The 14,439-nt window shown below is 41.9% G+C and overlaps 1 protein-coding gene across 1 annotated transcript in view; it reads left to right on the top strand.

Moving 5' to 3' along the window:
* The first annotated feature begins 2,754 nt into the window (after window positions 1-2,754).
* Window positions 2,755-14,439, top strand: part of LOC129855453 (guanine nucleotide-binding protein G(I)/G(S)/G(O) subunit gamma-12-like) — a 70,548-nt gene continuing 58,863 nt past the window's right edge. Inside the window, exon 1 of the mRNA XM_055923121.1 lies at window positions 2,755-2,910. The gene's annotated coding sequence lies outside the window, so the exon portion shown is untranslated. The remainder of the gene's footprint in view (window positions 2,911-14,439) is intronic.

The following is a 14,439-nucleotide window of genomic DNA, read 5'->3' on the forward strand; positions in this document are numbered from 1 at the left end:
TTGCAGACCTTGATTTTTTGGGGGGAATTGCAGGAAATAAACTTTAATCCTGCAAAATTCTTTCCACCAACAAGAGGGGTGTGAACAGTTTGTGTCATGAACAATGCTTGTGCCCATAGAAATAGACGTGGTGCACGAGCAGGGAGGCCGCGGGATGTTCCCCCAATGCTAGAAGGGGGGCCCGAGTGAAAACGTTTGTGAACCCCTGTGCTAAATGATCAAAATGTAAATGTCGACTTAGGTAACCAACCATTGTGGGCCTGTTACATACATACATCATTACGGATTTTACAAATATCCACTTTGTTAGATCAGATTTGTTGAATGTGCAGTTCGTTTTGGTTGTTTCAGATGATTTTGTGCCAAATAGAAATGAATGGTAAATAATGTATTGTGTCATTTAGGGGTGTCAATAATTTTGGACCCCTACCTTTTTGAGAAAAACTATTATTACTTGTTAAACTAAATCTCTTTCTCTGAGCAATTGTATAAGTATAATATAATTTCCTAATTTCTTTGAACATACAATATAGATCAGTATTTGCATTATTTATTTTATGTAGACAGTCATTATTGCTCATCTTTATCAAGGGTGTCAATAATTTCGTACCCCGCTGTAATAAATATATTATACAAAGTCACACTCTATCTATGACTTGATGTTGGGAGCATTATCCTCATAGATGTGGTAAAGCGCTATGACATGCATATCATGACATCATATCATTTGTCAATTTATTCACTTTGCCAATGATAGACACTATGATATTTTACCTTATCATTATATAAATGTGCATTGTCAAATTTATGATATGCGATTTGTCATGCCCATGCATTCCAGTTTGGTATTGACTGTTACAGTATGTGGGTGCAAATAAACTTGAACTTGATAAGTATTTTAATAGAATGCCTACGTTTCATTCAAGCATCGGTACAGCCTGGCTGACGCGACCCACGTGACTACACAGCAAAAAGCTTTTTATTTTTTATATTTTTTATTATGAACACAACAAATACAAAACAAATACACACAAAAAAGAAATATACAAACAAGAGTACATAAACCTAACAGACAGGGATATTACATATCAAAATTAATTTTCAATTTTTTAAATACTTTTATGGTGCGTATTGCTTTTTTGTTTTTACATTTACTGATCATTTCAAAATATTATTTAAATTCTATCTTAAATAATGTGAAAAGGGGTTTGTTCTCTGCCCACTTCAATTTATGGATAAAGAATCTTCCATGAAAGATAAACAAATGAACAATGAAAGTTAAGTCAGGGTCCATATCATTTGGATCAAAATAAAATAATATCAGAGTCTCTCAGATTAACATTAATAATTGTTTCTTTTAATATAAAATCTTCTAACTCAAATCTTCTTATATAAGAACAGTGCCAAAATAAATGGTCAAGAGCTTCTGGGTCACAACCACAAAATACACATTTGTTATCAATAGCTATTTTAAATCTGTGTATAATAAAGGTCTTTACAGGATAGATTCTATGAATGAGTTTGTATGATACTTCTTTCACCTTATTAGATATACAATATTTACTTGACAACAACGAAACTTTGTTCCAGTTCACTTGTCCTAGGGCTGCATTCCAGTACATTTTAGCAGAGGGAATAGTAACATATTTACATAGTTTCCTTATATACATGTTAATACATTTATAGTTTAAAATGTAAATTCCTTATAATTGTATTGAGGCTACAAAATCCTCAACAGCTGCACTCGGAGAATTGTTATATTCTCCTAAAAGAAGAATAGCACCTTTAGGGACAGCTCTAACAACTATTTGATAGTCCTCAGGAATGAATGTAACATTGTGTGTCCTCATAAATTCTGGATAATCATATAGTTGTCCATCATTATTCACTAATTGTTTAACCCAAATAATGTTGTTGTCAAACCAGTTCTGGAAAAATAAAGACTTGTTTTTGTATTTTATGTCTTTATTATTCCAGATTATATACCTATGTGGGGAAAAATTGTGTTTGTACCTGAGGTTCCAAGTTAGAAGTACTTGTTTATGAAAGTTTGCAAGCTTAATAGGGATTTTACCCATTACAAAGTTGCATTTGAGTAAGAATTCTAGACCACCAATCTGTTGGAATATTATAGGGATAATATTCCAAATGCAATCCTTTTTCTTAAATAGTTTTGTATCCATTTAATCTTAAATATTATATTACAGGTTTTAAAATCCAGAGCATTCAACCCTCCCTCACCTTGGGTGCTACATATTACCGCTTTTCTTAAATAATGAGGCTTATTCCTCCATATGAAGTTAAATAATTTAGTATCAATTTTAGTTACTAACAGAGGAACATCCAAGGCAAGGGAGGTATAAACTAATCTGGAGAGACCTTCAGATTTTGATCAAAGTACACGCCCAGATAAAGAAAGATCTCTTAATAACCTGGAGTTAAATCTCTTTCCAATTTTCTCTACAGTAGGAATAGAAGGACTTCGAGAGCTGGTGTCAGACTAAACACAGTAGGCCTAGCTATGAGATTGAGCAACAGGCAGGCAGGCTCACAGGCAGAGGGCGCCCTGCATATTGAGAAGGAGAGGATGGGAAGAAATGTCACAACTTCAGTCCTCCAGCCAGCGTTCCCACCATTCCATGTATTCAGAGAGAAGGTCGTTCCCCGTCTGTCATTCAGCTGCGCAATTTAGCGAAATCGCGGTGGGCGCAAAGGCGAGTTGGTCATAACGCTAGGTTTATGTTGATTGAAAAACAATTAATTACTTTTTACACAAGAAAGTGTACACGACGCGATTTTCACTGACTTCAACATACTTTAACGATTCCACGAAGGCAATAAACTGCTTTTTGACAATTTACAGCCCTAGACCTTTTCCACTTTGCGCTTGGAACCGAGTCCATAACACAGGTGAGTGTAGAGCTATCGAGGTGTCAACCAGATTGGTGAGAATAAACAATTCAAATTTTCTAGGCGACGACAGCACATGTAACGGAACTTCCACAGAATATAGTCGGTATGGATGTGTAGGATTAGGATACCTATCTTTGTGTTACACGGGCCTAGGGTTTCTCTCACTTTTGCATGATGCCGTTGTCAGTCTTGCCATGGTCAGTTTCCTACTCATATGGGTGTAAGCAAATGTGTAGCGTCACTGGTTTACTCCAGGAACAACATTTTATTTTGTAAATGTGTTCGTTTTACACTAAAATATAAATGTCTTTAATTGCATTGTTATTTGCCAAAGTGTTCGCCGTTTGGTAGAGAACTGTTGATGTTATCCTGAATGCTGACTTTTATTGAGGAATTTATAGTTATACTTCAAAACCTGTGATGAACACTAACGTTACCAATGATACTCTGATCAAAATCAATGTATTGCCCATCTCTCTCTACCTTACGGGTGATTCCTCACTAAACTAGAACAAAACAGGACCATGATATTTTTTGTATTTTCACGAAATGTTATCAATATACAGTTCCACTTTTCCATTTCCATTTCACTTTTCTTGGTCTATTTGTGACATTCTGGCCTTACCCAGGCCTCCTTTGAGACTCCATAATGTTACATCTGTAGGTGATACAAAGCTGTCATATGATGCTTAACTGTAAAACTGAATGACACCACATTTACCCCATTATGGCAAAGTGAAAACATGTTTTTGTAAATGTATTAAATGAAATATAGATATCTATTTTAAATAAGCATTCACACCCCTGAGTCACTTTGTAGAAGTACCTTTCACACTGATTACAGCTGTGAGTCTTTCTGGTAAGTCTCAAGTGCTTAAAATCAAATCGAATTGTAATTGTCACGTGCCGAATACAACAGTGAAATGCTTACTTACAAGCCCTTTAACACTTTTTTCTTGAAACTACACTGCAAAATAAAAATAAATAAAAGTAACAAATAATTAAACAGCACCAGTAAAATAAGAATAGCTATATACAGGGGGTACCGGTATAGAGTAGCAGCAGCGTAAAAGAGGGGTCTGGGTAGCACTTTAATTACCTGTTCAGGAGTCTTATGGCTTGAGGGTAGAAGCTGTTAAGAAGCTTTTTGGACCTAGACTTGGCGCTCCGGTACTGCTTGCCGTGCGGTGGCAGAGAGAACAGTCTATCACAAGGGTGGCTGGAGTCTTTGATACTTTTTAGGGCCTTCCTCTGACACCGCCTGGTATAGAGGTCCTGGATGGCAGGAAGCTTGGCCCCAGTGATGTACCGGACCATACGCACTACCCCACTGTCTGTAGCGCCTTGTGGTCAGAGGCCAAGCATTTGCCACACCAGGCGATGCAACCAGTCAGGATGCTCTCTATGGTGCAACTGTAGAACCTTTTGAGGATCTGAGGACCCATGCCAAATCTTTTCAGTCTACTGAGGGGGAATAGGTTTTGTTGTGCCCTTTTCACGACTTTCTTAGTGTGATTGGACCATGTTAGTTTGTTGGTGATGTGAACACTAAGGAACTTGAAGCTCTCAACCTCCTCCACTACAGCCCCATCGATGAGAATGGGGGCGTGCTCGGTCCTCCTTATCCTGTCGTCCACAATCATCTCATTTGTCTTGATCACGTTGAGGGAGAGGTTGTTGTCCTGGCACCTCACGGCTAGGTGTCTGACCTCCTCCCTATAGGCTGTCTCATCGTTGTCGGTGATCAGGCCTATCACTGTTGTGAGCACGCATCCCTGAGGGGCCCCCGTGTTGAGGATCAGTGTGGTGGATGTGTTGTTACCTACCCTTACCACCTTGAGGCAGCCCTTCAGGAAGTCGGAGCCGGTGTTGTACGATTCAGTCTTAGTCCTATATTGGCGCTTTGCCTGTTTGATGGTTTGTCAGAGGGCAGAGTCCCGCTCCATGAAAGCGGCAGCTCTACCCTTTAGCTCAGTGCTGATGTTGCCTGTAATCCATGGCTTCTGGTTGGGGTATGTACGTACAGTCACTGTGGGGACAACGTCATCGATGCACTTATTGATGAAGCCAGTGACTGATGTGGTGTACTCCTCATTGCCATCAGAAGAATCTCAGAACATGTTCCAGTCTGTGCTACTAAAACCGTCCTGTAGCTTAGCATTTGCTTCATCTGACCAATTTTTTTATTGACCAAGTCACTGTGCTTCCTACTTTAGTTTTTGCTTGTAAGCAGGAATCAGGAGGATTATGGTCAGATTTGCCAAATGGAGGGTGAGGGAGAGTTTTGTATGCGTCTCTGTGTGTGGAGTAAAGGTGGTCTAGAGCGTCACCCCTTGTCTTACCAGAGGCCGCTGTTCTATCCTGCAGAAAAAGCGTAAAACCCGCCAGCTGTATGTTATTCATGTCATCGTTCAGCTACGACTCGGTGAAACATAAGATATTACAGTTTTTAATATCCTGTTGGTAGGATATACATGATCGTAGTTAATCTATTTTATTATCCATTGATTGTACGTTGGCAAATAGGACCGATGGTAAAGGGAGATTACCCACTCGTCGTCAGATCCTTATAAGGTACCCAGAACAGTGAAGAGGTGACTCCAGGATGCTGGCCTTCCTCTGTCCAGTGTCTGTGTTCTTTTGCCCATCTTAATCTTTTATTTTTGTTGGCCAGTCTGAGATATGGCTTTTTCTTTGCTACTCTGCCTAGAAGGCCTGCATCCCGGAGTCGCCTCTTCACTGTTGACGTTGAGACTGGTCTTTTGCGGGTACTATTTAATGAAGCTGCCAGTTGAGGGCTTACGAGGCATCTGTTTCTCAAACTGGACGCTCTAATATACTTGTCCTCTTGCTCAGTTTTGCACCAGGGCCTCCCACTCCTCTTTCTATTCTGGTTAGAGCCAATTTGCGCTGTTCTGTGAAGGGAGTAGTACACAGTGTTGTACGAGATCTTTAGTTTCTTAGCAATTTCTTTTATGGAATAGCCTTCATTTCTCAGAACAAGAATAGACTGATGAGTTTCAGAAGAAAGTTCTTTGTTTCTGGCCATTTTGAGCCTGTAATCGAACCCACAAATGCTGATGCTCCAGATACTCAACTAGTCTAAAGAAGGCCAGTTTTATTGCTTCTTTAATCAGAATATTCGTTTTCAGCTGTGGTAACATAATTGCAAAGGGTTTTCTAATGATCAATTAGCCTTTTAAAATTATACACTTGGATTTGCTAACACAACGTGCCATTGGAACACAGGAGTGATGGTTGCTGATAATAGGCCTCTGTACGCCTATGTAGATATTCCATTAAAAATCAGACGTTTCCAGCTACAGTAGTTGTTTACAACTAACAATGTCTACACTGTATTTCTGAACAATTTGATGTTATTTTAATGGATGCATTTTTTAAATTTTCTTTTGAAAACAAGAACATTTCTAAGTGACCCCAAACGTTTGAATGTGTGTGTGTGTATATATATTATTAAAAAAAAAATTCAGCTCCCTGATTTAAAATGTAAAGTCTTGTCACCTTACAGTAATATGTGACTAAAATAAATGGGTGTTGTTGCATCAAACCTGCTGTATCACAGAGGAATGACAAGCAGCTTGCAGGAAGCAACCATGACAGCGTTAAAAGGGACAATCTCACCTTTTCCCCCGGGGGCTCTGGAGCACAGCTCTTTTATCCGGAATGGGACGGAATGGTGACGTCATAGAGAGTGTTGCCTGGACAACTGAGCAGCGTAGATGGAATTAAAACCCTCCATGTCTCTCCTCATCTGTGTCATTGGGTTACCAGGGCGTCTTCCATTAATTCACACCAACAGCAGGAACACACACACACACTGAAGTTAGTCAGCAGTAGTGTTTTGTGTTGCTCCCTCCCTCTTTGTGTGTTTCTTGGATCAATGCAAGAGGATGAAAGTCAAGTAGAATGAAAAGAGGAGGCGTGACCTTTAGGGCGATTCCATATTTTTGGTATGTGAGATTGTTCTTGCAATTCTAACATAGAAAATTCATTGGGAGTGAGGATGTTTGACATGCTTTTTACATTTGTAACAAATTATTTTTGAGAAATCCATGATGAGTGGCCATTTTAAGCTGTTTTTAGACCAATACATGTTTCCTGTAAGAGCCTATTATCTGTGAACCGTATCTGATACAGACAACATCTTGGTGTCATTATACTCACTATAGTGTGCTCTGACATTATTGGTCAATAACCAATCACAGCCCACATTTAGGATTGCAGATTCAGCAAATCACCAGCAGAGGGAGATCCAGTTGAATCCGTTTTTCCATTCAGTCTGTTAGTACTGCTCATAAAATGTATCAGAATTAGCGGTTAAGAGCATTAGTCTAGTAACTGAAAGGTCGCTGGTTCGAATCTCAGAGGGAGCAAGGTAGAAAAATCTGCAGTACTGCCCTTGAGCAAGGCAGTTAACCTCCCAAAACAACTGCTCCCCTGGCGTCAATGACGTGGACATCGATTAAAGCAGCCCACTGCACCTCTCTGATTCAGAAGGGTTGAGTTGGACGCGGAAGACACATTTCCGTTAAATGCATTCAGTTCTGCAACTGACTAGGTATCCCCTTTCCCTTTCCAGTATATTGTTCAAAACGATATGTCCTAAAATGAACAAAATCAAAAAGGGTACTTTTGAGATATTAATATGTTGAATAAATCAACAACAAAAAAATCTATCAAGATATACTCCATATTTTAGAGAACACTATAGGGAGTACAATGACACCCAGATGTTGTCATGTATCATGTACAGTTCAGAGATATTAGGTTCTTACAGGAGGCTAAAATGGCCCCTTTCATCATGATTTTCTCAAATGGTTTCTAATACAAATGTAAAGAGCATGTGAAATATTTTGGGGCTAAGCTAGCATGGAATCGCCGTTTAGTTTAATGAGACCATTGATTTGCAAAAAGGACCACACACTGAAATTACTGTTGAGGGTGATGAGGGGAGGGGAGCGATGTAGAAGGGGAGGAGGAGCAGAGAGGAGAAGCAGGAGGCTGACTTGGCATGTTCTTGTTGGTGTATTATTTTAAGAGAGTAGACAAAGGACATGTTTTCCTCCACTACCAGAGCTTTACTGAGATAGCAGTGTACTGTGGGACCCTGAGCCATAGTTTTCCATATGTTGGGCTCCCTAGTGGAAACCAGCTGAAAATTGCTTTCTGCTCCTGTGAATTAATGGTTTTTAAAGAGGCTAGTCCACTGGGAGGGGTGTGAGTGGTGAAGAGGGGGTGATGGGAGGAAGTTATTTTTGGAAGCAGACATCAGTATGACGCTGGGCGGTCATGCTTGTGGTTGCCAAATCTCTATGGAATCTGGTGCTGTTGTTGGAGTGTCATTCTGTTGTGTCTGAGTCAATTAATTTGTTTTTTGTTATAATTCTAAACATTACCTCTTTTGTATGCCCAAACCGGTCCAGCCCAGGTCAATAGCAGCACACGATTCTGTTCACAGCTTCACCCTTTTTAAAATATTAATTACTTGTACACACAATTGTGTTTGAAAACAAACACAATTTTCTTTTTTCTTCACTTCTCCAAAACGAAAACAAACAAGTGTTAGGGCCACACTGTTGACTGGATGCAAAGGTGTGTGTGTGTGTGTGTGTTGATCTGTGGTCTGCACACTGAAGTGGTGGAGCTTCTGAAACAGAACAGTCCAGTTGTGCAGCCTCATTACTTCCTTGTTTGATTTCCTTGTCACGCACCTGTAGAGGCACGCAGACAACCTGGTTCTTGCTTAGTGCAGGTAAACCCTGGTTATTCAGGACTGTCTACATGGTGTGTTTTTAATGCACTGTTTGTTGTGAATGCAGGCAAATGGCTGTACTGTAACTGACATTGGCTAGGTCACCTTCAGACAGTACTAGAGAGCCTTGTTGCTGCTGCTGTCACTGCTTCGGTGTGATGGGGGTGTTATAGACTCCTGCTGTGTGTCTGTGCTTGTGTGGTATGTCTGTGTGCTTGCGCTAGCTGCCCCACCTCTTCTCTAACTAACATAATCCAGGACCTCTGCCCATTATCAGCCTCAAAACGCCATCCTGTCATGTTTTTGCAACATGTTAGGCACCAACCAACGCTTATGTGAACTGGCCGTGCTCCCAGCAAGCTTTGCGGTGCCAATAAGAAAAGATGAGCGTCAACCTATTGAAGCTTACGTGTGTATATTGCAGTCAATGGGAAAATATGAGACTCACAGACATGTCTCTCTCTCTCTCTCTCTCGCTCTTCTCTAATCCCCATCTCGCTTGCTCGCTCTCCCTCCCTCTCTCCTTCCCTCTATCTTTCGCTCTACCTCCTCTTTATCCCCCTCTTCTCTCTCCCTTCCCCTTCATTCATTTATCTCTTCCCCCCTCCTTAAGATATTGAGAAAAAAAGAAAAAAAGATAACGATCCTATTATATAAAGTGATCTATAACAGAGCTTTGGTCTGCGATGCTTTATGCTAGAAACAAGCTGTAAAATACCCGGGAAAGACATGACTCCGATGCATATGAGGATATCATTGTTTGGTTTCTTTGACATTCAGAGGCTAACTTTGCTTGGGAAGTAGTCTAATTATGTCCCTATCAATTTATTAAGCTATTCACATTCAGTAAAATAGATGTTTAAAGCTAGACAGCTTTTAGGAAAACACTTGTGACCTTTTCTCGTTGGGTTAAGCCACAGAATAAGAGTAGTAAGTAGTTAAAGCTTAAGTTCTTCTGTGTCGGTAGGACTACTCTGTCTGGGGTAGAAAGGTAGGTCTATTTTTCGCCCCGGAGTTTGACTTCCTCATCCGACTAAGCACTCTTCTCAGGTCTTCCACTTCTCAAATGTTTCACTGAACGTCTTGGAATAGCAGAGAACATCGACCCGATATGGCGAACAGCAGTCGTCTCTCATGCCCTCTAGAACTCCTTCCACACACCTCTGGAAGCAAATGGGGCGTTGGTCAAACCAAAGGGGATGCGGACCCACTCATATAGCCCCCAGGGGGTGCTGAACGCGATGGCTTGTCTTGAGCTTTCATCTACGAAGCCTTCATGGTAAGCGCTGTCTGGGTCTAGTATCGAAAACCATGTGTATCCCCCTAGGTTACCCAGCAGGTCTTGTATCCGTGGCAACAGATGACGGTCAGGGATGGTCTTGCGATTCAGGTCCCGGAAGTTGACACACAACCGCAGGCTGCTGTCCTTCTTGCGCACGCAGGTCACCGGGGATGAATATGGAGATGTGGATTTCTTGATCCAGCCTCTCTCCAGTAAGTTTTGGACATTATTCTTTCACCTATTTGTATAGAGGTTTTGGAATGGAGTTGTATCTTTTCTGGATAGTCGTATGATCCTTTAAGTTGAGTTTCATTCTAAGGTTCGGAATGTAGCTAATATATCCGTCTTCCTGTGCGCCACATCAGATTCTTCATACGGCATTCTTCTGGCTATTTTCTGTTCCTCTTCCTGTAGATGTTCTAAGTCAACAGGTGGCTGCCGTTTTTCTCTGGACCCACCCAACTGGTGTGTGACTCTCTATTCTCTTCTCAACATGGTGAAGCTGAGTGGAGCACAGGAAAGCATCACTAGACTGACTCACATGCTTCTTCTGACAGTCTGATGCTGTGATGACAGGTCTGATGCCATCCACCAGCTCTACCCAACCCAGCACTGTTCTCTGAGAGGTAAATGTCATGTTGTGTGGAGTTGGAATCTTTACCACTTTCGAGGCTCCACAGGGCACATCCACAAGGCATGGAAACAGCTCCAAACCTTCTGGGCAATGGCTGTCCATGGCTGGATCAAACATGGCCAGGCTCTGATTCTACATTTAACCTCAGCTATTTGACCTGTAGGAATACTAAGTCCTTTCTTTCCCACTTTTACCAAACAGCTCAGGGACATTTCTTCATGGGCCATAACTTTAATGGCAGAAACAAGGGTTTCAACAGCTTTTTATTTTACTTTCCGGCTCTCACTCAGCGGTGCACTGAGTTTGACATCATCAGTCTGTTCACTGTTTTCTCTGACATTAAAGCCTAGTAGTGGACAGTCTACACAGCTCTGACTAACTAGCATAGGCACATGTATGGCTATTTTCCCATGTGTACTACTCAGAAGCTCCAGGGACACTTCAATCCATCCATCAAAGGGGACAGTAGTGCCGTTTGCTGCGGTCACGTGGAGCTGGCCTTCGGTTAACAAAATCTCAAGGGGTTGGATCTCAACACTTGGCAAAATGTTCTCTACCCAGGCCCTCCTTACAATGCAAACCTGTGCCCCAGTGTCTAACAACATCTCATCTTTGACTCCATTACATACTGTAGGCATGAGACCATACATCTATTCCCAATAAGCTGTGCGGCCTGTTTCCCCCTGGGTGTCTTAGGCTGAGTGTGTGTCGATGTTCCTGTGTGTTGACGTGTAGCTGGTTTCTCTGTCTTCACACAGGTCATTTGGAGTAGGGTCGTTTTGTTTGCAGCGGTCACTGTCTGTCCCTCGCCAGCGTCCTGGACCCGTTTCCCGACGTCTGTCTCGTTAGGCAGCCGACAGCTCTGTGTCCTTGTCCACAACGGAAGCAGTGAGGGCAGCTTTCAATTCCCTGCTGGACACAGTCTTGACATTTACCCTTAGTGTGGGCCCTGTCTCGTCGTTGCTCTGGGTGGTGGTGAAGAGGCATATCTCTGTGCCTCTCTTGTTGGTGCTCTGGAGGATAGGTGATGGGCATATCCCTGGGCCTCACCTCTTGTCTGACCTCCGGAGGGTTGGGGGATGTGTGTTCCCCTGGGCTTCACCTGCAGCAGGTTATATTCTTTTCTCCAGGTTTTTAGCCAGTGCAGACACTGTCAGCTCCTGGATGGCTGTGCGATTCGCCTTCACTTCACCATCAACCTGAGTGGGGGAAGACTGGTCACAATAGTCACTGTTCCCTTGTTACTGTGCTGAGTTGACATTTACTGGTCTGGGTCTAGTACTGCAACCTAGATGTTTCTGTCTAAGAAAAACCCTTGAATGAGTAGGTGTGTCCAAACTTTTGACTGGTACTGTAATTATTCAGACCCTTTACTCAGTACTTTGTTGAAGCACCTTTGGCAGAGATAACAGCCTTGAGTCTTCTTGGGTATGATGCTAGAAGCTTGGCACACCTGTATTTGGGGAGTTTCTCCCATTCTTCTCTGCAGGTCCCCTCAAGCTCTGTCAGGTTGGATGGGGAGCGTCACTGCACAGCTATATTCAGGTCTTTACAGAGATGTTTGATTGGGTTCAAGTCCGGGCTCTGGCTGGGCCAATTAAGGACTTTGAGACTTGTCTCGAAGCCACTCCTGCGTTTTCTTGGCTGTGTGCTTAGGGTCGTTGTCCTATTGGAAGGTGAACCTTCGTCCCAGTCTGAGGTCCTGAGCGCTCTGAAGCAGGTTTTCATCAAGGATCTCTCTGTACTTTGCTCCGTTCATCTTTTCCTCGATCCTGACTAGTCTCCCAGCTGCTGAGAATCTTGTTTCTCATGGTCTGAGAGTCTTTAGATGCCTTTTGGCAAACTCCAAGTGGGCTGCCATGTGCCTTTCACTGAGGAGTGGCTTCCGTCTGACCTCTCTACCATAAAGGCCTGATTGGTGGAGTGCTGCAAAGATGGTTGTCCTTCTGGAAGGTTCTCCCATCTCCACAGAGGAACTCTGGAGCTCTGTCAGAGGTCCAATCGGGTTCTTGGTCACCTACCTGACCAAGGCCCTTCTCCCTCGATTGCTCAGTTTGGCCAGGTGGCCAGCTCTAGGAAGAGACTTGGTGGTTCCAAACTTCTTCCATTTAAGAATGATGGAGGCCACTGTGTTCTTGGGGACCTTCAATGCTGCAGACATTTCTTGGTACCCTTCCCCAGATCTGTGCCTCGACACAATTCCTTCAACCTCATGTCTTGGTTTTTGCTCCGACGTACTATTAACTGTGGGACCTTACATAGACAGGTGTGTGCCTTTCCATATCATGTCCAATCAATTTGAATTTACCACAGGTGGACTCCAATCAAGTTGTAGAAACATCTCAAGTATGATCAATGTAAGCATGTTGCACCTGAGCTCAATTTCGAGTCTCAGAGCAAAGGGACTGGATACTTATGTAGATAAGGAATTTCTGTTTTCATATTTTATACATTTGCTAAAATTGATAACTTGTTTTTGCTTTGTCATTACGGGGTATTGTATGTAGATTGATTATGAAAATATTGTATTTAATACATTTTAGAAGGCTGTAACGTAACAATGTGGAAAGAGTGTAGAGGTCTGAATACTTTCCGAATGCACTGTACGTTTTGATTTCTAAGACATTCTAAGGTTGGTATCATTCACAACTAAAGTTGACAAATAACTCAGTCTAGTGTATAGAACCTGTTTCAAATGACCACTTAGCCACTTCATATTCACACTTGCTCGGGAATAGGGAAAAATCCTTTCTATTTTATTATATTCATTTTACTATTAAATTAAAGAACATCAAATGATGACAAGGGATTTATATGCATATCTTGTCTGCTAAATTGGCATGGCGCATAGCCAGATAAAATACAGTAGGCCGATTCAGAATATGCTGTTCTGTTCGTCTGAAATGCATTTTCTTTATATTGTAATGTATATATATTTTTTGACCTGCCTAAAATAAATAATGGATTTATTTTGAAAGGTATATATTAAATTGATTTATTAGATAAAAAAATGTTGTTCTAAAGGCGCGCATCAGCAGTGTGGAGGCCTGAAGATGCTAAATGTGTTTATGCTAATTAACTGTCAATTACCGTGAGACCAGCAGTCATTTGCATGACAGTTACCGTCTGACAAAATGTCATGACCGCCACAGCCCTAGGAGGGAGGGGAGAGAGAGAGGGTGAAGGAGGGAGGGGGAGAGAGAGGGATGTTAGAGATGTGGGAGGGCGAGAGAGAAGGATGGAGGAGGTGAAAGAAGGTGGGAGAGGGAAGAGAAACATGGAGGCTAAGAAGTAGAGGTAGGGAGGAAGAGGGGGACGTCTTGAAATAAGCGGCAACCCTGTGACATATTTTTCCCATTAAATGTAATATATTGACATAAGCATCAACCTGTGACACTGTTATTTTTTCCATTGAATGCAATGTATTGACATAAGTATCAAGTGGTTGACGCTCATCTTTTCCAATTGGCAACCCAAACCCTGCTGGGAGCATGGCCAATTGACATGGGCGTCAATTGGTTGATGCCTAACTTTTAGCAAAAACATGACAGGATTACGTTTTCCTGTGATATCATGTTGAGGACCCAGCCTCCTGCCGACCATTGTATTGGGCAAACACTCAGCCACAGTTATATTATATACAGTACACTAAGTCTCCTAATTGCATCTCTAGCTGCTTTGGGACTGCTGCATTCTGTAATAAAGAACATGTAATTTACTCCAACTACTCCTCTCCTTATTTACTTCCTCCCATGAATCACTAGTGCTTGTCTGTAGAGGCATTGACTGATTGACTTATAGTGAGTGCATACATTCCCTATGGGAATTGAACACACA

The sequence above is a fragment of the Salvelinus fontinalis genome, chromosome 5 (genome assembly GCF_029448725.1).
Source record: "Salvelinus fontinalis isolate EN_2023a chromosome 5, ASM2944872v1, whole genome shotgun sequence".
NCBI classification, from domain to species: domain Eukaryota; kingdom Metazoa; phylum Chordata; class Actinopteri; order Salmoniformes; family Salmonidae; genus Salvelinus; species Salvelinus fontinalis.